Source organism: Poeciliopsis prolifica, unplaced genomic scaffold (assembly GCF_027474105.1).
Source record: "Poeciliopsis prolifica strain line A6 unplaced genomic scaffold, Auburn_PproV2 SCAFFOLD006, whole genome shotgun sequence".
Classification (NCBI taxonomy): Eukaryota; Metazoa; Chordata; class Actinopteri; order Cyprinodontiformes; family Poeciliidae; genus Poeciliopsis; species Poeciliopsis prolifica.
Genome location: NW_026562381.1, coordinates 12,154,104 through 12,180,208, shown reverse-complemented (window position 1 = coordinate 12,180,208; position 26,105 = coordinate 12,154,104). Strand labels below are relative to the sequence as shown.

At 37.8% G+C, this 26,105-nt stretch overlaps 2 long non-coding RNA genes across 2 annotated transcripts in view; one reads left to right on the top strand and one right to left on the bottom strand.

The window, feature by feature from the left end:
- LOC129360409 (uncharacterized) overlaps positions 1 to 7,269 on the top strand; it is a 30,302-nt gene extending 23,033 nt beyond the window's left edge. The window contains exon 3 of the long non-coding RNA XR_008606043.1: positions 6,079 to 7,269. This is a non-coding gene — a long non-coding RNA (uncharacterized LOC129360409). The remainder of the gene's footprint in view (positions 1 to 6,078) is intronic.
- LOC129360410 (uncharacterized) overlaps positions 655 to 26,105 on the bottom strand; it is a 110,026-nt gene continuing 84,575 nt past the window's right edge. Inside the window, exons 4-6 of the long non-coding RNA XR_008606044.1 lie at positions 17,574 to 17,616; positions 13,167 to 13,312; positions 655 to 3,637 (exon numbers count right to left, since the gene is read on the bottom strand). This is a non-coding gene — a long non-coding RNA (uncharacterized LOC129360410). The remainder of the gene's footprint in view (positions 3,638 to 13,166; positions 13,313 to 17,573; positions 17,617 to 26,105) is intronic.

The following is a 26,105-nucleotide window of genomic DNA, read 5'->3' as shown; positions in this document are numbered from 1 at the left end:
AAACAATAGCAGATAAAACATCCCGTCCATGCGGGTGGAGGAAAGGGAAACATCCAAGTCGTTCAGCGCAGATTGTTCTTTTTATTATCATTAACAGTAATGTGATTCTGCAGCCCTCTGTGACCCCATCACAGCAGCTCTTTATCTCCGAAGTCATTCATTAGAACAGACGGCAGAAAGAAACAGGGAGAGAGAGAAAGAGAGAGCGTAAAATAAATTAGATTGTTCTTAGGAGATGATCCACTTTGAGTCGGCAAAAAAGAGAGCAAACTCAAAGGAGATCCAGCAGTTCAGAATATGGATGTGAAGTTGCTGAGGAGTCTGGGATCAAGTTTTGGGCTTCGGGCTAAGTGTGTAATCACAGCCTCACTTATTGTCCACTTTGGATTTAAAGACCCACAGGAAGCCTTGAACTGAAAGCCGCATGTTTAGGCTGATATTTGGTTAGACTGTGTCTGCTCAAGACTTTGGGCTGATTGCAGGCTCTGGTGAGACTAATCAAAAAGCTTCTTATGTCTTCTTCCTCTAATGTAAATGGATTGTACAGTGTTTCTCTCATGTTTTGGGCCAGAATATGATTTGTACTCTGGAATGACAATAAAGGCCATCGCTCAAAGGTTTTCAATAAGAGCGACCATAAAGACTTTTTTTTTTCATCTGCTGCTGCTGATCTTAGCAGTAGATCCACATCTATGCATTTCTATAAGTGAATGCAGACAGTTCTGTGGGTTCAATAAAAGCAGAAATCAGATACTGGAGTGGTCAGAGACTCAGACACTGATGAGGAGGGGGGGCACTGATGTATGGGGGAGGGAGGGAGGAGAGCCGTGTGGATCCTTGGAGTAGTGTGACAGACTCCCCAGCCTCCTGGTAGGATTTATTGGAATGTGAGAGAGGAGGATTTTAGCACCAGGCGAGCCACGCCAGAGTGCTGCAGACTTCATGCCATCTGTCTCAGCCTCCATCGTCTCTTTGCCAAACTCCTCAGACCTTTATTTCCTCTCCCTCTTTTTCTCCTTCTCATCCCTGTTCACAAGAGTAGTGGACATACTGATATCCGCTAACGTATTGGAAGCAGGGGGGTTGGTTGATGGCTGGGCTTAATAAGCAGACAAGAACAGGAAAAAAAGACATTGATTAATATGTATTCTTGGAGCTGATTGTACGACAGCCCTGATGGAGACACAAATGTGTGTCCGAGAGCCCTGCCATTTGTTACGGGACCAACAGGGAAAGAGAGAGTTATTCATACCATAGCAGATCTGTTGATCAGTTAATAACGAAACATGCTCCAAGTGAGAGCCAAGAAGTGCTTTAATTTATTGCCCTGTTAAACACTGATCAGCCATAACATTATGACTGTCTGCACGCTCTTGCAAAAGTATTTAAACCCATGCAACTTTTTCACATTTTGTCACGTTTCAGCCACAAACTTTGGTGCATTTTATTTGGTTTTATGTGGTAAAAACCCACAAAAGTTAAGTAACATTTTAAAATAGAAGGAAATATTTCATGGTTGTCATTTTTTAAAACAAGAATGAAAATCTAAAAAGTCTGCTGTGTATTTTAAGCCTCTCCAAGTTGATATATTACAGAATTCCTTTTTACTGCCAAAACAACTGCCAGACATTTTTCTACCAGCTCTGCACAAAGAGAGAAACTGACATTTATTCTCATTCTTCTTTGCAAAACAGCCCAACCATCCATCTTTCTACAATCCTAATCAATTTCTTTGACCGTGTGGAAGGAAAGCGTCCCCACAGCATGATGCCGTCGCCACCATGTTTCACTGTGAGGATTATGTATTCAGGGTTATTTTCCAAACAGTGTTTCAGGTTTTCTCTTTGTTTTTACAATGACACATTTTTCTTACGTTTCATGGCTTGTGGCCAGGGCCGGATTTACAAGGATGTGGGCCTCTGGTGCCCCACCCACAATTTTTTTTTTTGATGGCTCTTTATTTAACCATGCGAGTTACTGAGAACTAATTCTTATTTACAACGACCGGCATTAACAGGTAGCACTATACATGAGCAGGTTTGAACAGATGCATGGTGGGTTTAATATGAACCTGGCCAATAACTGCATGTTGCAGCCAAAAATATTACTATAAGTTCTTAATTTTCAAACACTTGAAATACAACTCACCTGATTTGGACCTCGGAGATGGGAATTTTGTTTGCTTTTGTTTAAGCACAATGTTTGCAAAGCATACATTATAATAAAATTATTTTATATTTGTAACTTCCCCTAATCAGGGCACTGGGTTGCTCCTAAAGTCTGCCACAGTTTGTGGCAAACTGAGATTAAATGATACGCAGGTGATTTTACTAATTAGGTGATTTCTGAAGCTGGTTGCACTTGTCTTGACTAAAGGGGAAATAGAACAAAGAGAAATCTGTCCTCAGATTTTTATTTGTAAAACCTTTTGAAAATTATCTCTCTTTTATCTTTCACAATTGATTCCTACTTTGTTTTTGGTTTAGCAAAATCCTAATCAAACAAGTTCAAGTTTATGTCTCCAACCTGATGAAGTGTGAAAAAGTACATTTAAAACTTTCAGGAGGCTGTGGATCTGCTCTGTTATAAAATATCTGAAGGTGTCATAAATGTTTAGTTCCAAAACAATAGATTTTAATATTTCTTTGACCCCTCTTTGATGTGTCATTGGGAGCTTTTTGGACAGAGTTTCTTACTACAGATGCAATTAGATCCCATCAGGTCAGAATCTGGGGATTTTAGAAGCTGACTAAACCCCTAAGATCTGCTGTCATGTTCTTTAAGCCATTTTTGTAAGCAGCTTTTAAAGCACCCACAGGGGAGGAAATGGGGTTAGGAGGGTGGAATATTCTTCTAAACTGTTTACGTCTGTGGTAAATGTCAAAATAACACCAATGCTGATGGTTTTCGCAGCAAAACATTCTGTTATTACAACATATTACTCACTGCACCTGGCATTAGTTATAATCTTATGACTGATTGGTGTAAACAGGCCATTTGCTTTACTTAACTTGATTTGTTAAAATGTGAGGAAGATGCTCCCATGTCATAATGTGATTAAAATGCGTGGCATGAAAACGTTTGTTTTTGAAGTCATTATTTTGTTATTAACCAAAATAAGGAAATATTTGAATGCAGTCATGGAAAGGGAAGCATTCTCGATAAGAGATTTAAGATCATATGACACCTTCCAGCACCACAGAAAGGAAACTGTCACTCTGGCCAAAAATTCTCAAATCTTTTCATTGTAGACAGATTTGCATTTACGTGCTATAATTAAATCAAAAGCAGATTTTCACATCAAATGGTGGTGTGATTATGCTGTATTTGTGTGGGGCTGATCTCTCACCCTCTCTCTGCATGTGGGTGGCTTGGGAGGAGGCAGCAGGAGATCACAGGGAGGAGCTGTACTGGCTCCATGTCCTTAACCTGTTCGGAGAAGGGTAACGGGAGGATGGGGGCTGGAAAGAAAATGTACCCATCGCCCTATATGGAACACCAGGTGGCAGAAAGTGGGCAGGAGGCCTTTGAAGCTGACCCCTGGTCCGTTCGCTGAGATGGCCTCAACGATCGATTTAGCCAGTGATGGCAGGGAGGAGAGCCAGGTGCCCCCACAGGGCCGTCAGTCCACTCAGATCTATTATGGGCGAAGGGGAGAGAGTCAGTTGGCGCCTGGACTCACAGCTCCTGTCTGTCTGGTTAGCTTTAGCAAAACACTTGCACTTCCAACTGTTTCAATTTTGGATATCAGCATAGTTGGAAAAAAATGCAAAGCAGTAATCTTTTGATTATAATATATTTCTGCTATGAAATTAACTTTTCAGATTGAGCCCACGACTGGTTTTCTGATGAGCTTTCTGTCCATAAGCAGTGTGTTCAAAAGGTTTGTATGCATACCTTTTGATGCATACAAAAGGTATGCATCAGGGTTCTGTATTTGGCCTAAAACTTTTTTCTATTGCTACCCATAATGTGAGCAAGAATGTAGGTGTTTATGATTCAGCTCTCCATCTTTATGATGGTGACACTTTCTTTTATAATAAAGAAAGTGTCGCCATCACTTTCTTTATAATACTAGGCAGCAAACACAGCTGCCTAGTATTTGATACTCGGCTGAATTTTACATTCGTCTGACACATTTTCCACCTCCAACTGGAAGTAGACTTTGAAGAAAGTATTTTGTTTCTGAGCAAATTTATGTGGCTCTTCTTGCAAGACTTTTGTCTTGTTATAAATATCCTGACATTTTAATTCATGAAAAAAGAAATCAACCGAAATTAAGCTTGTTTAAATAAATACAATTTTTCATTTAACATTAAAAAACAACTTGTTGTAGCTACATTTTTACCTTGAATTGACAAGAGTACCATTGTTTATGTGAACCGTGTCACTTAATCATTTTAGCCTGTATCTGTGGTGGAGAACTGAAGTTTATCTCAGGATACAAACCTGAGTAAATACAAAAAGCAGTTCAGAAGAAAGCCATCCAAAAAATCTGAGCCCTGTGCAAAAAATGAATTGTTCACCTTGTTAAATTTTAAATGAACTGTGATTAACAGAAGTCTCAATCCTGACGCATCTGTAAAATTAAGACATAACTTAAACATAACCAGAATGATAACACACAGTAGGCTAATATATTCAGAAACAACGTGTGTATAAAAATTCAAGAACACATGAGAAACAAAACACTTACAACACAAAGTAGCCAGAAATATGTTAATGAAAATCATTTCTCAAACTTTTGGGCTCCAGAAAACCACACTATGTCATGTACTATCAAAATAAAGAAAATCAAATCAAAGATAAATAAATAATCATAACCATACCTTCTGGTCAAATAGTAGACTTTTAGATCAGCTGGGAAACAACAGATCACATTATGTGATCAGTTTTAAAGTAATTACTCTGCTAATAAAGGTTAAATAAATAAATGAGTTTGATTCATGCATGAATCAGACATCCTTGTGCTGCCCATAATGTTCATTGTGGGCAGCACAAGAACTGTGCAGGCTGCTTTGTATTTTGGCCAGAATTGGAGGAGGTGAGTGCTATCATTGTCTACATGCTCATTCCTGGGTTACTTCTCTGTTTACAGACCTGTAAACATGAGAGTAAACACACTTAAACTCACTGACAGTAACTCAAAACCTGACCCACCTCCCCGTTCCTGCCAAAAACCCCTCCTCTTTGGGTGGGAAAAATAAAAGCTCTGTACTCGGAGGAGGAATGACTAGAAGAAATTATGATGTGTTTGATTTCCTCTGCAGCCAATGATGTGCAAGCTTTGTGTACTTCCTGCCCTCTGATAGGTCTTTGTCGCTCTCTTCATCTCGAGACCCACGCCGTTCCCCATAATCCCCCTCCTGAACATAAACAGGCCAATCCTGTGACAGAGCTGAGGGGCTGGGGAGGGAAAAAGCAGCCACCGCTTAGATGGGGCGACGAATGTGGTTCAGAAAGAGAAAAAACAGGACAAGAAGCTGGTGGTGATGTGAGAAGAAGCCAGTGTGTTATTATTAATAAAGCATTAAAAAAGTGAGCACATCAAAGCATACAGAGGCTATGCTATCTTACATGAAAGTAGCGCACTATGGCTTAATGTTTCCTAAGGCGTGTTACGGTGACGCTGCTTTGATTTGAAATGCATTGTGTGGAAAATGGATTTACAGGAGTGCAGTGGGAATACCTGGTGTGGGTTCAGACTATAATTTAAAACCTGACCTCATAGGCTCTTCAAAGTAAGAGCGGTGATGTTTTAGGCATTCGCAGTGTGTGTGAGGTCCTAAACCACTGCTGCACACACAACAAATAAACACCAGTGGGGGATGTGGATAAAACCTGAAAAAACCAGGGAAAAAAACAGGAACATTTTCTGGTTTTCCTTATGCTAGTCATTAGAACTAATAGTAACTTACTTTAATACAATTTTTATTCTATCTTTTTTCAGCTAAAGGCTGCCAGACCTGATTATTGTGTGTTGCATTGCCAATCAAGGCCTGCAGGAAGTGAGATTTTTTTCATTGTGTCCTCATGGAAAAGGTAATTACCCTAATCTACCTTTCTCTTGTGCTCCAGCTCCACTACCACAGTGGCTCAGACCACCTCCGAGGTTTCATTATCATCGCTGGGACTCACTAATGGCTTGACGGCTTCACTGAGCGGGCAGCTGGAGAGGAGGATCCAGGGAAAACGGAAAAGAAGAAGAAGCAAAGGGAGGAGAACAGGGGTAAAAGGAAATCAGGGGGTCGGGGGGAACGAGTCATGGAGGAGAAAGAGATTAACATGAGGGACAATACGATGAAGTTCAACTGCTTCCTTGAAAATCAGCAGAGACTGAAGGAGGATGAAGCAACAGGGCAAAAGTAATGTCAAAGAGCCGGTATGGAGATCTGACAGAGTGCTCTCTGCACGGCTCGGTGACCATGCCTGAAAAATGTTTGAAGTGTATAAATGCTCTTCCCATACATCCACATCTCCACCTTGTATGTTTGCAACAGCTAACCTCACAACATGCAGACGGACCGGGGGAGGAAATTCAGCTCCACTTTTTGCTTTCCAGACAAATGACACCCTGACAGTTGGAAAAATGTTGGGGTCCCTGAACAGATTTCTCAGTTATAAAAATAAAATGTGTTGGATTAGACAAAGACAGACATTTTATATTCTACTTTTGAACCCCAACGAGAGCACTGACAAATGCCACCCCACCCCCACTCCGTCTGTGCCATAATTGTTGTTTTTTTTCCTTCTCTCTCTCCAGAAATGTCATATAGTTAAGAGGTGATAAATCTATATGGCATAAACAGACACTGATTTCTCCCAAGTGTATGTATAGCATATAGGCTGACAGATTGAGATGGTGTTTGTCTTTGCATCATGCTAAATTGGCATAAATGTAGTTTTTTTTTCTATACTAAGAAAGAAATTGGGAGAAATCTTAAATATAGTTTAAACTGAAATGGAACAAACACACACAGCTTAAAAATAAGATGAAAATCTTGAAATTTTATTGCTTAATAGCTAATTCATGCTGTGCTTGTTGGTGTGTATGTTTAGTGTGAGTAACACTGTTTGCATCATATGTCAAACGCATATTGTATAAATGCTAATGATGTCAATTTGAATATTATAATGCATAATTTCTTTCCATCTGTCAAGACAAACACGTTAATCAGGATAAAATCACCTTAAAAAATAAAATTATTGTAAAATCTGAAAATTCAATGTCTTTATCGTGGCTATTCATACTTTTAACCTATCAAACAATTCAATTTAGTCTGGAATACCTCCACAATATCACATGCTCTATAAATAATAATCATAACTGCAAATATATTTTACAGCCAAAATTATATCTGTTTGATAACAAATTTAATTTTATATCTGAAAAAAGTAAGGCAGGAGAGGAAGACTAAATTCTATAAATGCTTGATAAATTGAGTAAAACAGTGTTTAGATGTGAAAATCTGCATCAAGACATTTTATGCGGATGTCACATTGACATTTAACATCAACTTTAAGATCGCTGCGGTGCAGCCACACCCCTGACAAACACAACCCGTCAATCCAGGGTGGGACTGAAGATTCACTTGCCAGTGTCCCAGTATCAGACAGCCCACAAGACAAACAACATAAATTAAAGTGACAGTAAACAGGCATTTTAGGGCTCAAAATGTTCTGAATATATTGCTTGTCCTAAAATTGTTGTCAGGTGTCACTTGCAGTCATTTTAGTAAGTGGGTTTAGGTGCAGACAAGCATGAAGGCATGTTTTGTTTTGTTTTGGGTCTTTTTTTTTTTTTTGTCAGAGGTAATGTGATGACACATGATGCTGAAACAGTCTTCTTCCAGAGGATTCAGAATTTTAAACCTGCTATAAATAAATGTGTTAAAACTGGTTCAGTTGGATTTGAGGAAGAGAAGATGAGGAAAATCTGCCTTCACAGTTCATGTTTTCTTCCAGTTCTTTTCAATTACTTTTGATAGTTTCAAGTAGATAATAATAATAATAATAATAATAATAATAATAATAATAATAATAATAATAATAATAATAATAATAATAATAATAATAATAGGAAACATGATTTTGTAGATGTGCAGGTGCTGAACAAATGTGAGTGCATGTAAATATTGCGGTGCTTCATGCATGCAGAAGAGAATACAGCAAGCACAAAGCGGTAGGACAGACCTTTTCATATAAAAAGAAACTCAGGTATTTCCAGAAGGAAAATAAAAGCCTTCTTCAGCTTCCATGCTTTGACAGAACTAAAATAGAAAACAGCTAGAATGAGCTGTGCTCACAAAGAAACTCATGGAACAAATGATTTATTTTGACTAAAGCAGGGTGAAAAACACAAACAGCAAACAGCAACGCAGTTAGATTTGTTGTATTTTGGTTGATTGCATGGATAGGTCATATAAATAGTATAGGCAGATAAGTATCATTTTACACTCAAGTACCACATAAAAAGGCTACAAAATTTGGAGGCAGTCTATTATGTATAATGCTGTTAAAGCTCTGATTTGGGTGTGTCTGTCATGAAAAGGTAAATGCTCAAATATGTTGCTGGCTGCTAAACTTCACCTAAACTTACCTGGTAGAGAGACGAGGACTGCATCTGTCAGTCATTTGCTGCAGATCAGGTACTTTATATGGGATTTTAGGAGCTTTTACAATGAAAACAGCTTCATGATTCAGCTAAAACAGGCGATGTAATGAAAGTGGGAAAGAACAAGGTAATTTGTTGAATGAGACCATTAACAACGAGTTGAAGTTTGTTACAAAGTTTTATAAGACTCAGGAAAGCCACTGGGAATTTTAAGCTTACATGTTGGGCTCGACTAACAATAGTTGTCAGTTTTTTAAGTGTCACTCAGTGCCTCAAGCTGTCAGTCATACGATGCAGAGTGCAGACATTTCTTTGTCATGCTTATTCATAGCTTGGAGAAAACAGGGTTTGTTTATTTAACAAAGATTTTCTGTTGGGTTTAAGCATTTATTTCTATGTTGTTTGGTCCCTGAGTCAGTCTTTCTTGGATCTTCTTTATAGTTTTAAATTTGTTACCAGTTAAAATAATCGATTGTAAAATGCCACATCAGGGAATGTTTAAGAAAAAACTAATTTCTTTAAGAATTTTTTATGCAATGCCCAAAATCAAAAGACGCAAACATGGATGGGTTTTAAGATTTTGGGGTTTAACATGGAGTTCATTTGTAAGCATTTTAGACTTTATAGTGAAACTGCATTGTTGTATGCAGTGGACAAAAAAACTGTAGGATTGTATTTGTGGGAAACAACATGTTATGCCAGAACAGTTAGGCTGTTCTTTGTCGATATTTTGATACAACTATTTGGAAAAAGGAATGTTCAGTCAAAAACAGTGGATGAACCATGTTAGATTATCGCTTTGTAAGCCTTTGGTGAAGACAACAAAGACTGCAAAGAGTGTTAAAATTTACTCCACCATAAAGCACCTTCCTAAAATGTTGTTTTCCTCAGCTTGTAAATGTGTGATTCACTCTAGAATTCAGCAAACAGTGGTGAAAAGCATAAACTTATACTGAAGTCCCTTTCTGGTAGTTAGTGAGGTGTGCTTTCAGCTTTACAGAGGAGTTAGTCATTTAGTCAAACAATGGGAGAGCATTAACGGATGCCAATGCAGCAGTACCAGTCAACGGCCAAAGTCAATACACCCTACTGGGCTGCATGCCTTTCAACAAACACAAGCAATTGCTTTTAAAGACCTCAGCACCAGATAGAAACATCAATTACAGTAAATTACACCAAAACAGTGAGTAACACTTCAATTTGTTTAATCTTCTGAGCTGTCTGAGCTGTTTCGATGAAAGCAAAGCAGAGGAGAGCAAACTAAGACTACATTCAATAGCCTTAAGATGCGTTACACCATCCAGCTCTGGTCATGTAAATGCATAGAATATGAGTTATTTATATTTAATCTCCAAGTACTTCCTTTGATAGCATTTATTTACACTCAGAAATGGGTTATAAATGTTTTGCTTTTGAAGAGCTTCGAGTTAGGAGCTCTCTCCAGCAGCCCTGTGACTATCCAAATCAAATGTGCCCAGTTTTCTGTTGGCATTGGGAAGTCTGGAGCATACAAATGATTCTCTCAGGTTCTTAGTTCATAATGCTTAGACTTTCAAAGGCAAAATTAGGATGCTTCAAGTGTTCAACAAGGCTTTAACTTCAGCGTCTTGGGGCACAGGTTAATAAATTCTGCAGTGAGACGACTTGGAAAAAATAAAAAGCAAGGCTGTAACACCCTTTAATTTCAATGAAGCCTGGAATGGAAATCCAAATAATAAAGGTTGGTGATTCTGTGTTGACTTGTAACTATAGATTAATTAATGTCTTAAAAAATGATTTGTTAATTAAATTAGTGAAATTCCTGTTGGTTTCATGAGTTGTTTGCAGACATTCCACTGTGCTGCTCACATCCTAGCTCTTATTTTGGGATTGTCAGGACTTTGTTTGTTTAACAAAAGAAAATCTTTGACATAATTAATTATAAGCATTTAATGAATAAATAAAGTCTATCACTTTATAATTGTTCCTACTATATTCTGTATGTATAATAAATATAATAAGTAATAAAAAACAATTATAATAATAATGTGATTCTTGGAACTTGGTGAATGTATCAAAAATAATTGGATTTTTTTTGTCAAAATCTTATTTTTGTCTCATAAATGATGGAAGCTGACCCTTTTAAATAAATAAAATAGAAATTGAAAACTTGGTTTTGACTGATTTAGTCCTAATATAGGTAGAAAGTATACCACTAAACAAGAAAATGCTCAATTTAAACCAAGTGGAGCATAAATGGGTTTCTTTGCCATGGCTGATTATCCAGGAGGGGTCCTGGTTGCTGGGGACAGATGAAGATTTGGCAGTTTTAGTGAACATTTTGGGAGAACAGGGAGGCTGTGGAGGGGGCCTAGAGTAAATGAAAGACAAATGCAAGTAGTGCCCACTCAGCTATTTTCCCAGTCAAGATCAAAGGCACGCTGGACCGGCCGCTCCACAGGAAACTTGAGATGGGCCCTGCCTTTGTTTGCTGTTGCTATGCGACCTGCGGAAAGCTGAAAGTGTTTGCAGAGGGGCACAACATCAAAAACCATTTCCAATATAAATTTTTAAGACTGTCTTGTGTTTGTGTCGCTGGCTTTGAATTTACAGAGCATACCAAACAGACTAACACTAATGATTTATTCCTGTTTGTCAGGGAATTGTGGTGTTTGAAAGAAAGAAATTAGTCACACACACACAACTGTCCAAGCAGGCAGGGTGTTGTCATTTGTCTATGCAAAAACCTCTGATGCAAAACTATGGAACTATCGATGCACAATTTAAACTGACCTAAGATGTGCATCTTTGGCCCAAGATGCACAGATTGCAAAACTGCAAGCAGTGTGCAAACACAACTTCAATATTGCTTGAAAGATTTATAAGCGTCTGTTTGGCTTTCAAACAAAACTAATTATGATGCTGTTATATATTAATGGGCCCCATGACAGTAAGGGTGGCTAGACATGTGTCACAGAGAGCTCATTACATATCATTAGTTCGACACTTCAATAATGTCTACACCTGCTGAGCAGTAGATAATGACTTGGCCCCTGATATTTGCAGGACTATTGTCTACTAAGCACAGCACCACCGGGAGAATAGATTTGCAGGCTTATGAGGAGAAAACTGATAAAGCTGCATTATAACCTACATAGACTTCTGGATTAGTGTAACATATACTGAAGGAAGTACATGGGAAAAGAAATCTATCTATCTATCTATCTATCTATCTATCTATCTATCTATCTATCTATCTATCTATCTATCTATCTATCTATCTATCTATCTATCTATCTATCTATCTATCTATCTATCTATCTATCTATCTATCTATCTATCTATCTATCTATCTATCTATCTATCTATCTATCTATCTATCTATCTATCTATCTATCTATCTATCTATCTATCTATCTATCTATCTATCTATCTATCTATCTATCTATCTATCATCTATCTATCTATATCTATCTATCTATCTATCTATCTATCTATCTATCTATCTATCTATCTATCTATCTATCTATCTATCTATCTATCTATCTATCTATCTATCTATCTATCTATCTATCTATCTATCTATCTATATCTATCTATCTATCTATCTATCTATCTATCTATCTATCTATCTATCTATCTATCTATCTATCTATCTATCTATCTATCTATCTATCTATCTATCTATCTATCTATCTATCTATCTATCTATCTATCTATCTATCTATCTATCTATCTATCTATCTATCTATCTATCTATCTATCTATCTATCTATCTATCTATCTATCTGTCTGTCTTTCTATTTCTTTGTAAGAAAAAATATATCCGGCGAAACATAAATAAATAAATGAATAAATACAGAATGCGTAAATAAGTAGATAAATATATCAAAAGTTTTGGTATTTTCACAGATCACTATTCAAATCATTCTTCAAAAATTTAACAGGAGATTTTTCATCAGGAAAGCCAAAGTATACAAAGAGTTTGAGAGATATTAGATATTAGCCTTGAACACCAGAAATCTGCTCTTAAAAAAACACACAAAAGAGTGACAAGAAGAAAGCATTTTACTGAAAGAAACCCATTTTTTGTTTGGCCATATTTATAATATATATAAAATATTAGAAAGAAAATGCTCAGGCAACATGAGATTAAAATAGCCAACTTGGAAAATGCTCTACATGGAGGAACATTATCATTAAACTGCATTCAGAAGACTCTAGAGCAAAATATAGTGGTGGTAGCATGATGCTGCGGGGTTGTTTTTCTCCATCAAAGCTGGTCGTGTTTAGCTAGGAAATGGTTTGATTTAAATGCAGGGCAAGTCTTGGAGGCAACCTATTGCACACAACAAAACATTTTATAGTAGTGAGTAGGTTTACAGTCAATAACTCGGGGTATTAGTCTGCCACGGCCTGTGAGTAGCTCAAATCCACAAACATCTGAGATCCTCCAAAAACACTTACAGCTGCCTATTTATATAGTTCAAAAACCAATTATACTGTAACATGCACTAATACACATGATATAAATCATCTTTTCAATACCATAGACATCCACAGCGTTTCTTACCTTCACTCTTGGGTGCAGCCAATCAGCGCCAAGGAAAAGAAATGGCGCTTCTTCACTGACTGCTTTGTAAATGCCAGCTAATTGTGCTTCAAGTACTTTTGCACAGACTTTTCCAGCTCCCCAGGCTGCATTGTCTTTCCATATAGCTGTTGAAAAAAAAAACCCGACAAAGGATGAATCCATAAATACTGAACCACAAATAGACAGGGCTTCCACAGCACAGGTCCAAACGTTAAACATACAGGCTTGTTTTCAGTGGAATGGTTTAAATAAAAGAATTTACAGATGTTAGAATACATACTATATTTCCACAAAATTTTGAAAAAATAAATCAGATGTTTTTGTTTGTTTTTTACACAAATAATGCAGCTCATAAAGCATAAAGCCTTTGTTAGTCCATCTTTGACCAGTCAAGCATGTATATCTTGAACAAGATCAAACGTAGTCCCTTTAATTTAGTGCTGACAATCAGATCCGATGTTATCGTGGCAGCAGTGTGGGGTCATATGTTCTCAAAGTGCATATAGAGTACATAACCCAAGACCACCCACTTCCTTTTGACTAGACAAAACTATCGCTTCAAATGGTTGAAGCTCTCAGTCCAAGTTGAACTGCCCCCCAGGTTGTGCTGCCCTGGGCAGTGAGCCATATTGTACATATTGACAACAATCATTGTATCAATCATTTATGACTGTGGCCTGATCTAGGAGTTCTATGACTTTCCTATCGTTACATAACTTTGAATAAAATGACCTCTGTCTTTTTGGCAAGACATGAAAGAAAAAATTAATGAACATAATTCTGCATAAATAAATATTTTACACGTGATAAAATGAGTTGGAAGAGCTGCACTCTTCTAGGTAGTTTCAAAGTCACCACTTTAAACATTTCCTAGGACTAACAGGACATTCAGAAATTACACTGGCCAAAAAAATGGACTCTGTCTGGAACAATGAACATTGGAGTTGTTCTGTGTCTGCCTTGTGTTTTCTCTGCTTGAGCCAACTGGCACAGCGCTGGTGTCCTCTCCCAGGCTCCCACTTCGCAGTGATGACAATGGCAATGCAAAAATGAAAAAAAAAAAACTAAATTACAGCAAGCCAAGGAATGCTTGGACAATTTAAAGACAGTGCAGCTCATGCATGAGTCTCTGTCTCAAGGAAAGCATTGGTTTAATTGTGAGTATTTGGTCCGTCAGCCCTTTCATCCATGGTTAGACTGCAGAGAGAGGCTGCAATGACCTTAAAGCGAGCCATTTTCCAGCTGGAAGTGGAATAAATAAGGTTTCTTGAGGATTCCGAGTTTGCATCCTCTGACAGGCTGAATTTCTTTGCCAACCAGGAAGAACTAGACATGGCCTAGATTCAAGTGTGTCGTGAGCTTATGCTGTGCGTCCTGCCGTAACCTTTCCACACTCAGTGCTATAGCGAGGGCGCTTGTGAGGCTTTAAGAGAAAACACTGAGAACACAGCAGGCAACGAAGTGATGAGATAAAGCAGATTCATCTTCCGAACCCTTTAAGAAAAAAGAGCGCAGGCTAATCCTGCTGTTGGGATGGAAGAAAGAGACGTCTTCCTCCTGTCACTGCACGCAGGGATCCACCCCTGTGTGACATCACAGCGAATGCACTGTTGCCAAATATCACATCAGTAGCCCGGATTGCCTTTAATTGGTGTGTGAATAGCTGCTGCGATAACTGAACATCATGTAGATTTATGACTGCTAAGTACAAATCCATTATCAGCTTGAATTAGTTTTGACTGAGAACTCTTTGCTCATTTGGCTGCCACCTGCTTCTCATTGATACTAATGATTCACTACAGTTATTGCAGTGGGAAGGAGATGAAACAATGTTTGATTAGCTAGACTTCCTTTTTTTTTTTAGTTTTACAACATAATTTGACTCTTACCGCTTCTTCATTGGGTGTCCTTATTTGCAGTACTGCAATTAATAAATCATCTGTGAGAAAAATGATAAATAATGTAGTCATAAGAACTTTGTATAAATAATCAGCAGGAAAACACAGTAGGGAGGTTTTGAGATTCTAAAAAAACTACAAATGATAAAAATCTAATAAGTTCTGGGGCTTGACAAAAACATCTGAAAACTGCTCAAATTTTCATCTTTGCTTAATTTAGATAGTGATAATAATAATGTTATCATCCAATCTTCAGCCCAAATAAATGTGTGTTCAAGATGAGGAGATGGATATATTTAAGGATTTTAACTAAAGCAATAGCAGCTTTTATTTTTCCACTGAAAAATTGTGTGTGTGCAACGAGGAATTCAGTCTCTTTGTTTTTTATGTCTCAACAGATCTTGACTGATATGTTGGCACAGTGGCCAGGAAGCTTCCCCCCAAAGAGTTCACCTCTGTTTCAGTCGATGACTGCTGCCTGAACCCTGTACCCCCCATTGAGACAATAAAACGGCTGGATGACTATTGGAGTAGCAGAGAGGCCAATAGTTTATAACTCAGGAGAGGTAGAGCTTTACAGCTTGTGTGAAGACAAAGATTTGGAATGGTACAAGTTTGCATTTCCCCCAGTCTGAGGTCAGGAGTGCAAGGTTACCTTTTTTAGTTGTCTGAGGCAGATGGTGAGAAATACAAAAGCTGCATTGCTACGGCTTCAGATAAAAGGACATTTCTCTGTGCATATATCGACAGCTTTTAGGGGCTCACTCAATAAATGCTTAGTTGTATTAAACAGCAATATGCACTATGATATTCACATGATCCCTTTAATTAACACAACCTGGAGACTTCATTACTTTTGTCAAATTATGAAGTTTATTTCTGATGGGAAATGAGACGAGTATCTACTAAAAGATAAAATTATGCAAATATAATCTGTATTTTGAAATCAATATTTCTTCTGTTTTATTTTCTTTGATTAAAGAAAGATTACATTTTATTTGACGTATTAAATAACATAGCTTCTCAACAGTCACTGAAAGATAATGGATTGTTTGATTAAAAGTAAAGGTCTTTAGAAGGCTATTAGAAAATGTTTTGTTGTAATGAAGCCCTAAAAACAATGCATTTTATTCTTCTTATATATCTGCCATTTATATATAAATCTTCAGTCACATTCAGAAAATTTTAAGATGCATTCTGATGACACTAATTATGTCTTACTAAAAGCACCTTATTAAATTAACAACATTTAAGCAAGTATTAAACATATCTTTGAATAAGCCAATATTTATGGATAAAATTGTTGTTTTTTATTTATTTGATATCTTATTCTAATCTTAAATGTTGTTTTGTTTGTCTCTTTCTGCTCAGAGTTGATTTTAATTGAGTCAATTTTTAAAATGTATTTTTCTCCTTGTAAAAATGCAGATATGCAAAAGAAGTTGGTTTCAGTGCTGAATTCAAGCACTATTCCTATTAAATAAGTTGTTTTTTGACAATTACTCTTTGTATCTTCCTACCCCAAATAAACTATTTTCTTTTACAATTAACATAAAAAGGCATAATCATAAAAATTCAGGTGAACCAGAAGCAGCAAAAAACTCAAACCATTGGGCCGACTTTATGTAAAGAAGGTCTATTATGATATAAGGACTGTTTTGGAGCTTTCATCTTTTCACACTCAGAGATTCCCCTTTTCATCCTAAAGGCATTAAAAGGAGAGAAAGAGCAGGAGACAGAGGAGTTAGGCTGACGTCACAGCCCAGGAGTCACCCGCCGTGCGTTCGGCGTCTACAAGTAAAGACTTATCTTGCAAAGAAGTTTGGACGGACAATGTGGGTGGACAGGGCGTGAAACTACTATCATCATCAGGTCTGAATGAAAAGGAGAAAACATATCTTCCACAAAAAAGAAGGCTCATTCCAATTCAGCTGCGTTGTTAGGACAACGGGAACCATCCCTCAGATGATTAGTTCCACTTCAAAAGAATTTACTTTCCGCTGTGGAAACGTCCCCCTTTTGTGTCCTTACACAGGGTTTTCTCAGCCCAAAAGAAGAATCGTATGTTTAGTCAGCCTGTTTATTATTCCTTCTGTTCGCATAACAATTGTATTAAATAAATAGAGTACTGCTTACAAAGGCCTATTAGCCCATAAACATGTCCAGGGACAAACAAAAAAGACTAAATCATAGCCTCTGCACAGGAATTAAGATACCCTGGCAAAGGCATAAAATACACCAACTCCCACTAACATCCCCATTGACACTGTGGAGCATGGATGCTCTGTTGTTCCATCTCAGTCTGGAGAAACAGCGTCTCTTGCTAAGCCTCTGTTGAGAATGCAGTGAAGAAGAGGGATGGGTGAAACTGGCATGTTCTTTCTAAGCTGTGCGTAACAAACTCTTTGGTCTAAGGTCATAAAGTACCACAGACTACTTCAAAACTGAAAGATTTAAATGGTCTTTCACGTATTTATACATCACTTACCCAAAAATACATCCAGATTTTAGATGAGCAGGCATTCAAGAGTCTGCAAGAAAAAAAAGGCAAGCAATTACAGGTAATAATTAGGCAATGTTGGGCACAAATTACTCTGAGCCTAATGTGATTATTAATGGGTGGCTACAAGAACAGATCAAAGAGTTATACAGCAGCTAGTTTGATCATTAACTCTGACTTCGTCAAGATTTTGAAGACACCACTTGAATACAGAAAAACTCGCTGTTGAGGTTCTGCTGGCTGCTCAGATAAACAGACTTCTTGCCTGAGTCCAAATCCCAAAAGGGGGCGGAGAAAAACATTGACAACACACCTAAATGCAGATGAGTGGAATCAGGATGAAAAGTTTTTTCTTTCTTTCTTTCATTTTTGATGCAGCCAGCGACTGGCAGCTGTGACATTTTGGTTACTTTTATTGGATTTATTCATTTTCTTCTGTGTGTGAAGTGTATTTTTTTGAAGTTTACGAACCCCCGCCTTTCTCCAAAAATCAAGCTGGAGTGAGGTTTCATCTGTCCTTTGGCAGTGTTCACTCTGCGTGTTTTGCAGCAAGTAAATTGGATGCGTAGGGACATTAAATGTTTTGCTTTGTAAAAATAACAGATCTTTAAATCAGACATTTCAAAAACAATGACTTATTAAAGCCCAACAAAGTTCATGTGCCTACTCAGAAACAGCTAAAATTCTCAACATGACCAATGATGAGACACTTTATAGCCCACAGTGATTTAATATGCTCAGCAAAAAGAAACCTCTTGGCACAGGACAACCAAGCGACCTCCCTTTAATGTTTGTCACTGTCAAAGCTTTGATTTCTGATTGATGAGTAAGGCTGGTGCAATCGCAGAGCGACATGGGCTGGTCTTGTTGCACAAATTTAAGCACGTCTTCTGGAAGTCAAGCTTGTTGCTCCTCATACCCCAACAGTTACCCCATCACGCCTCGGAAATTGTATTTCACCCCCCAAAATGAGCATCCTGTGATCCCTAATATAGAAACTGTTACAGCAGATAGAGAGGGGCTGGAAAAGTAATCAACTTTTATTTTTCTCCTTCTGTCATGAGCGCAGCTGAAAGTTCAAAATGCAAACTTAGTCACCAGTTTGCTTGTCACACCGATTTAAAAATAGTCCACAACTCTAACACAGTCTAATGCAACAGTACTGCAATAAAATTTATCTTAAGGGGTGCTCCAGCACAAAGTCTTGGTCCAAATCTTTTAGAGAAGTATTAATTTAATGAAAATGTCGCATTACAATGAATTATACTGAAAGCACAGCTGCAGGGGAGTTTAGTTTAGGAAAAAAGCACAATTAATAATAAATAACAGACTCTGATCTAGCTGTAAGCAAATTTGAACATTTATATAACCATATGTTAATAACTGTTCCTGCAGGCTCCTATAAGTGAATGCATGATGCAAAACTCAGAATAAAACCAAATCCTCTACATTAGATGAATATAGTGTTGCAAATAAATGCATTCGTTACTGCAGTAGCATAGTCTCTGATAAAATTTGCAAAATCTAACATTTAATTTGAGGTCATTTAAGTGCATGAAAAATCCCATGTAAAGAAATAATTGCTCTTAACACTGGAACACCTGCTGTAAATACTGTGTACGATAGCCTTTAGCCCACAGGACAGGACTTAGCCTTCTGCTATATCCTTTCACAAGGTTGGAGCACAAACAGAGGGTGATCTTTGACCATTGCTCCTTTCACAATCTTTCTGCCTTTCTTCAACTTACACTTCATATTTTTTACAGGTTTTTAGTGGAAGGTTGATTCTCAACCTGAGGAGCCATTTTTGCATTGATTTGATTGTATGTTTTGGATCGATATCCTGCTACAGAATGAAGTCATAAACTTGTTTCTGCTCGTCCATGAAGTGTTTATTTGAAATCCCCTGAAATATCTGGCAGTCCGTAATGCCATGCTAATAAAGTTTCCAAATTCCTGAGGGAAACAAGCCCACAGCATCACAGATCCTCCAACATGCAACATTGCGGTGCTCTTCTACATATCCCTCCTGGAGTGTTTATAGCTAAAAAGTGTACAATCTTCATCTCATCTAACCAAAGCACAAGTTTAAAGCCCCAGTAGGTTCAACAGTAGGACAGAAAATGCTTTTTTCTTGTTTTGGTATGCCACCCAAACAACCAGTTGGTATGTGGTATCAAAGATGGCTGTTTAGTTGTTGCTTAATTGCAAAGAAAAATCATGTGTAGAGTATATCTGAGCAGAGTTGAGCCACACTGTGACTTCTAGATACCAGTCTTTGCTTCAGTTACTCAGCAGTATGTTTCCTTCCTTACCACACTGAACATTAGTGGCAAGATAAACATGCCACCGCTGTGACTCTTCTACTTGTCTTAAACTCATAAATTACTCATTAGATTAAAGATATATGGAAAAGATCTTTTCCAAACTGCAAACATCAATGCACATCAAACTTTACACAAATGTCAGGTTCTCTTCTCCTTCCCATTTTGAGGAGTGTTGGAAGAAAGACAAATGCTACAGGAAACAGGAAATTAAAGTTCCTAGACTTTAATTTAATTTGTAAAGTTTATTTCAACTAATGAAAATACCAAACAATAATAATTAAAATTGAGAAAATAATAAGGAAAATTATATTTCAGGTCATGAATGTTGAAACAAAAGTGAAAAGAGCAATTCATCGCATCACTAAATGTCTTCAATTTTAATAAATGAGTACTGGCTGCCTTGAAATAGAGACTTAACTCAACTGCATTTAATTACCTCTTTCATCTACCCAATTAAAAGCAAATTTTTAATCCATGTAGTTTATTTCTTGTTTTGATTGCTCATCATGCGACTGCCTTTTAATCAGGATGAAAACATTAATGTTGCATATTAATTTATTTGATTTGCACCATCCTCTCTCTGCATAGCATACAACGCCTCAGCTGACGACTTAAAGAAGACGTTCCAGCGACGTTATCGGGAAACATTTTCAATCCGCAGTCACTCAGGTGTGTGTGAAAGGGCGCGAGGTGGTTGTTAAAATGGTCCCGAGGATCAATACCATGTTGTTGACAGTGAGAGTCCCCTTCAATGGAAATAACAGCAAGGTGGCATCACAAGGTGTCATGTGTGATGTCGCTGAAATGGATCCGGACGGGGCCATGCCTTTAGATGCCAGAATAAACATTCAGCACTGACAACTCAGATCCCAACACATAAAACGACTCGGCTGTGTGAGGTAATCTGAGCCTTACCCAAATGAGATGGTAATGCCTCCTCTCGGGGAATTCAGCAACACACAGCAGCACCTAAACAGAGGCTCAGACGGGACTAATAATAGAGCCTCCGTGCTGCTTAACTTCTATATTATTCACTTCAAAACTGAGATCAACTATGTGGGTCAGTGGGATTTCTGTGGGAAATAAAACACACAGAAAGACGCAGCCAAAGAGAAAATGTGTTCGTCTGACATCAGATCTGAGGAACGTGGCAGCTAATAAGAAAATTATTTGGGCAGCTCAGAAGTTTAATTAACAGCTGGTTTTAACTGATTGAAAGGGAGTACATGTCCAAGCGCATGCATGGGAGCCTAATTATTTTTCAACTCCTTGATTGTCTAAATAAGCTTTATAAATAAGAAAAAAACACACACACACACAAATGACTTGGAATGTTCAAAGGAAGTTATTTTAGAAATGGAAATGATCAAGGAGATTTTCAAAACTTCTGTGATCTGTGGGCTTGAATACACTGGGACTTGAGTCCTCCACGCTGCTACATATTGCATACAGACACACACATTCACACAAGCCAGTACTTCACCACCAACTCTGGCTTTTTTAAAAGGAAAATTGGACGTTTATTCTTCCATTTTGTTGCAAAACCTGGAGCTAAACTGAAAATAAAAAACAGAAACATTTCTGAGATGATCAGAGAAGCAACATAAGGCAAGAAATGATAAAAAGTAAGCTAAAGGTCAGGAGGTATGAAATTAGATGAAAACTAAGAACAGGCATCAGACGAGATATGAAAGATGAAAGGAATTTATGATGCACAATGTTGTTCTGATCATGACTTTACAGATTCATCTCAACATGTAAGTTAGAATATAATCAAAAAGTTGAATTATTTTGGTAAATAAATTCTAAACACGAATCTGTTATTTAGATTAATTGATTCATAGTGAAATATTTCAGTTATAAAGTTCTGTTTGTTTACATGTTGTGGCCTTAGTTTATTGCACAAAACCAAGAAAAAAAACCACATGTTTAATGCAGAAATGTTTTCCTACTAAATACCTACAGACTGGACAGCTTAGGGCTCGTCGGCATTGTTAGCGCTGGTCTCACTCAGCTAATTTCTCACATGACAGCTTCTCTTTGGGGTTTAGTTCAAACCAGTTTTCTGACCCTCAAACCATCACTGATTTAAAAAACCCAACACTGAACCTCAACAGCCTGCGATGCTCCACTCTTCCTCCAGACTCAGTCCATGTTCCCTGCAAGGTGAGACGCCTCTGCAACTCTGGTTCAGAGATGACTTGACAAGACTAACGCCACCCCAGGATCTGGATACATCTGTGGGTGATTGCTCTTAAAGCACCAGCCACACACTACAGTCAATGTCTTGTGGAAAGTCATAAATGACTGTTGTTTGTGCACCGTTTTCTACCTTCCACCTAACTTTCCACATATGAAGTTTTCCCAGTGATTCTGTAGGTTATGTCTTAATCATTTTTTATAAAACGGTCATATATAATATTAACATTTTCAGAGTAACTCTGATTTATTTATTACTAAAGTGATTGTTAGAATGTATATATTTCTCACTTTTACAATCGAGCTACTAACAGAATTGCGGTAGTAACACGACCACGCATAAATTTGGTCATTTCAAGGCAGCTAATAAGGCGATAATAAAGACTTTAGAACAAGCAATATTGAAAATAAGCATGCCATTCCTGTGTATTAACAATAAATTATATGTAGGCAAAAGTCAGCTGCTCAGATTTGTTCATATATGTGTAAAACCAAGAGACCACATGTAATCCTGCAGTGGCTTAAGACCCATTGTAATCTGTTGAAAAGTGTTTTTGTAATCTAAAAACAAACAAGCATAGTGTTATACTAACTGTATAATTATCTGGCTATAAATGGTAAATGGTATGCATCTTTAATACTGAATTTATAATGTTTTTTCACCAAATGGTGATTACATCATTAAATACAGCAGCTGTATGTAACTCAATCATTTTTCAAATGTTGATAAATGTACAGAAAAGCGACTCTGATCCAGTCCAAACACAGCTTCATTAGCAGGATTTGGTTTCTATAATTAGACATATGAAAGCGGGTTTAGGATTTTGTCCTCATTCCACTCAGTTCCCATGCAAATATGATTTATTTATTGTTAAGTGCGTTTCCTGAGACACACCCAGTTGCAAAAGCAGACTGCATAATTTCTGGAATTACATAATCAAGAAAAGTCATTCACATACACTGTGTTACTCCAGCATAGCAGCGGCCAAAGGACAATTTTCTGAGGAATATTCAACTTTAACAGTTGGGTTGTTGAAAATGCCACACTCTCCTTGGTTGCATAAAACAAGAATTTTTCTTTTATCCTCCACCTTTCCTGATTTATCCTAAAAAGGAAACATTCCCTGAAGACTGATATAAATACTAACTCCTCTGTGGAAAGAATCAGAGTTCACAGGTTTGAAATCAGCACAGAAACAGAACTAATTGGCGAAAAGATTACTGCGGCAGTTCTTATGTTAAAGAACTGTTCTTCACATCTAAATATATTTTCACAAAGGCTCTTGTTGCTTTCTTTCAGAAGGGGCTTTTCTTTTTGCCCCTCTTCTTTAAAGCCCTCGTTGGTGCAGTGTATCTTTATGCACTTTATTTGTAGGTTTGTAGTTGTGTCATACTCTCTCCATCATCAGAAAATGACAGAGCAGTAATGGGTGAGATGTTCAAAGCTTTAGATATTGTGTTACATTTTAACCGTACTTTAAGTTTGTCTACAACTTTAACCCAGCCCTGTCTGTCGTGTTCCTCAATCTCCACTATTCTGTAATAAAAAGCTGCTTTGGTTTAGATAGGTGACTTGTGAAGGCAATTAGTTGCACTGCTTTTAGAGAGTGATGAATACAAGTGCATGCCACACTTTTCAGATTTGCTATATCAAAACTATGAATCACTTTACAATTAAATGTTGCTTTTTCCTATCTATCATATAAAAGCTCCATAAAGCAGATTAAAGGGCTGATTTTATGTGATAAAATGTGAATTAGTTCAAAGGGTAAATCGTGAAGCCTAAACAGGAACTCCCAGATGTGCCTCTGCCGCTTGTAGTTGAGGGTCAGCGCCACACCAAATCACATTTGTCCCTTTCATTACCGTCACAGCCTTAATTCAACATATCATCACAGTAGAAACCTTTGGCTAGCCGTAATTGAAAAGGCCCAAGGGGAATTCCAGTGTTGGGGAAGGGCCACCCTCTTTTCCCAACGTCCCACATCCATCATTGTAGAGTTACTAGGCCCTGGGGTGATGTTGGCGCGTTTAGGGCTAACAGCAAGATTGCCTCACATTCTTGCTGAAAAGGCCTCTAAACTGTGGCCTCATGGGATCCCACTTTAACAAACCCTAAACTACACACAGCCTCATGTCCACTACATATTAGTTTAATGGCCTCGAATCAGCAGGCGCAAGCTTGAGCATGTCAACGCACCCATGTTCCTGAAATGGATGGACTTCAGTAGGAATGGGATCAGAAACAGGAACCTTCCGTCTGATGTCGCGTTCACAGGCTTGATAACGCAGCTGCCTCGCAATGCGTACTGCAACAGACAAAAATTAAGCTCTCACGATTGGTCCCCGCTTTGAAGCACATTGGATCGTGATCAGTGTGATCCGCTGTTTTTCAAGTTTAACCTCAAACAACAGAATTTTCACTAGCCATGTAAAAAAACGAAAATGATTTTTTTTTCATTTAATAAAGGGTGACGGTTGTGAGAGACAACAGGCGATTAAAACGTCTCCTCGCTTGTTTTTATTTTTATTTTTTTCGGTTTTATTAAAAATCTGAGGCGCCGGGTTCTTTAGGAGACACGATCAAAGCCTTTGTAACAGCTTCTAACAAACACTTCAAATGCTTTCTGTAAAATGTGAATCATTATGCAGGGGCTCTAAAATGTAACTGAAAGATCATATACTAGAGTTGTCCAGAAAAAAAAACACACAGATGCAGATAAAGGCAACAGTTTCTGCTCAAATATGCATATTTAAGCATATTCATATGGCTCTTCCCATAGATGAAAGCCGCCAGCTGCCCTTGCCTATGAGTGGGGGGCACTGAGGCTCAGACTGGTTGATCTCTGATGACAAGGGGTCTGGTGCAAGGATTAGACGCAGGAGGACCACAGTTTCGGTTCATTCCCTTAAAAGCATGGAATACATCTCACAGGCTTGGAGGTCGGAAGAGTTGAAAGATCTTCAAAGATTTGCCCACCTAGCTCAACTTCTACCTCTCCGGGAGTCTTGAAAAAAAGACTTCTATAAGATATGATTTGTATGTGTTATTTATTTAGCATGCACATTACACATAGTCACGTTAAATGCTGAAATGTAAGTACCACATAACACAACTTTTCCAGTCTTTTTGCTGTTGTTTGTTTGATCATGGTAAACATTTAGAATCATATGGCAACCTCCTGAGATGACCAACTAAAAAGGCGCCATGAAAGTATTTAAAAACTGTCTCATCTCAAACGGTTGGAATCTATGTTATGTAAGACATGGATAATAAATGACAAAAAGAAAAGAAAGATTTCTTTTTAAGAACCAGCCACAGGGTAAATTGCAAAGCATCAAAAGGCAAGCATGCATTAGGCATGAGGGTAGGCAGGGCTTTTCTTTCCATCCTGCTGTATGTTGGCTATTCAGCAATACCTCAGTCAGTTGCACCAATTTTTGGAAAAATTCTGTAACAATAGTCAGAGAGCTGAGCATTTTTTTAGGGCTTGGGCTTAAGTTGACATAGCAGCAACCATTGAGAAGAGTAAAAAGGAGCCTGGTTTAATAAGCCCTGGTGTAGGCTGGTCGACACGGGGGGTTGGCACCACAGAAATCAGAAAACCGCTGTGCAGATGAACACCAGAGAAATTTAAAGGACTACTTAAATCACAAGAGCATCGAAGTGGGACTTAAATTCTCCAAACGTGGGAATAGGACTGTAATGATGGCATTGTCTAGCATACGGGCCCCGCCATTAAAGTGTGTTTTATAAGTTTATTAGTTCTCATGTGAGCAAATAAACAACGATTTCGACATGAAACAGATCACCTTGCCTCAGATAGAAAAACACTGTGAGCAGCTCTTTTGTGTGTAGTTGTGTTGTGCATTTGTTTGTCTTACGGTGTGGAATCGGAGTTTATGAAATGTTATAATTGGCCTCATGCCACATTGATGTCTAAATGCCAAAGCCCTGAACAGCTGCATCCATGTGGCATTGCAAATCTCCACA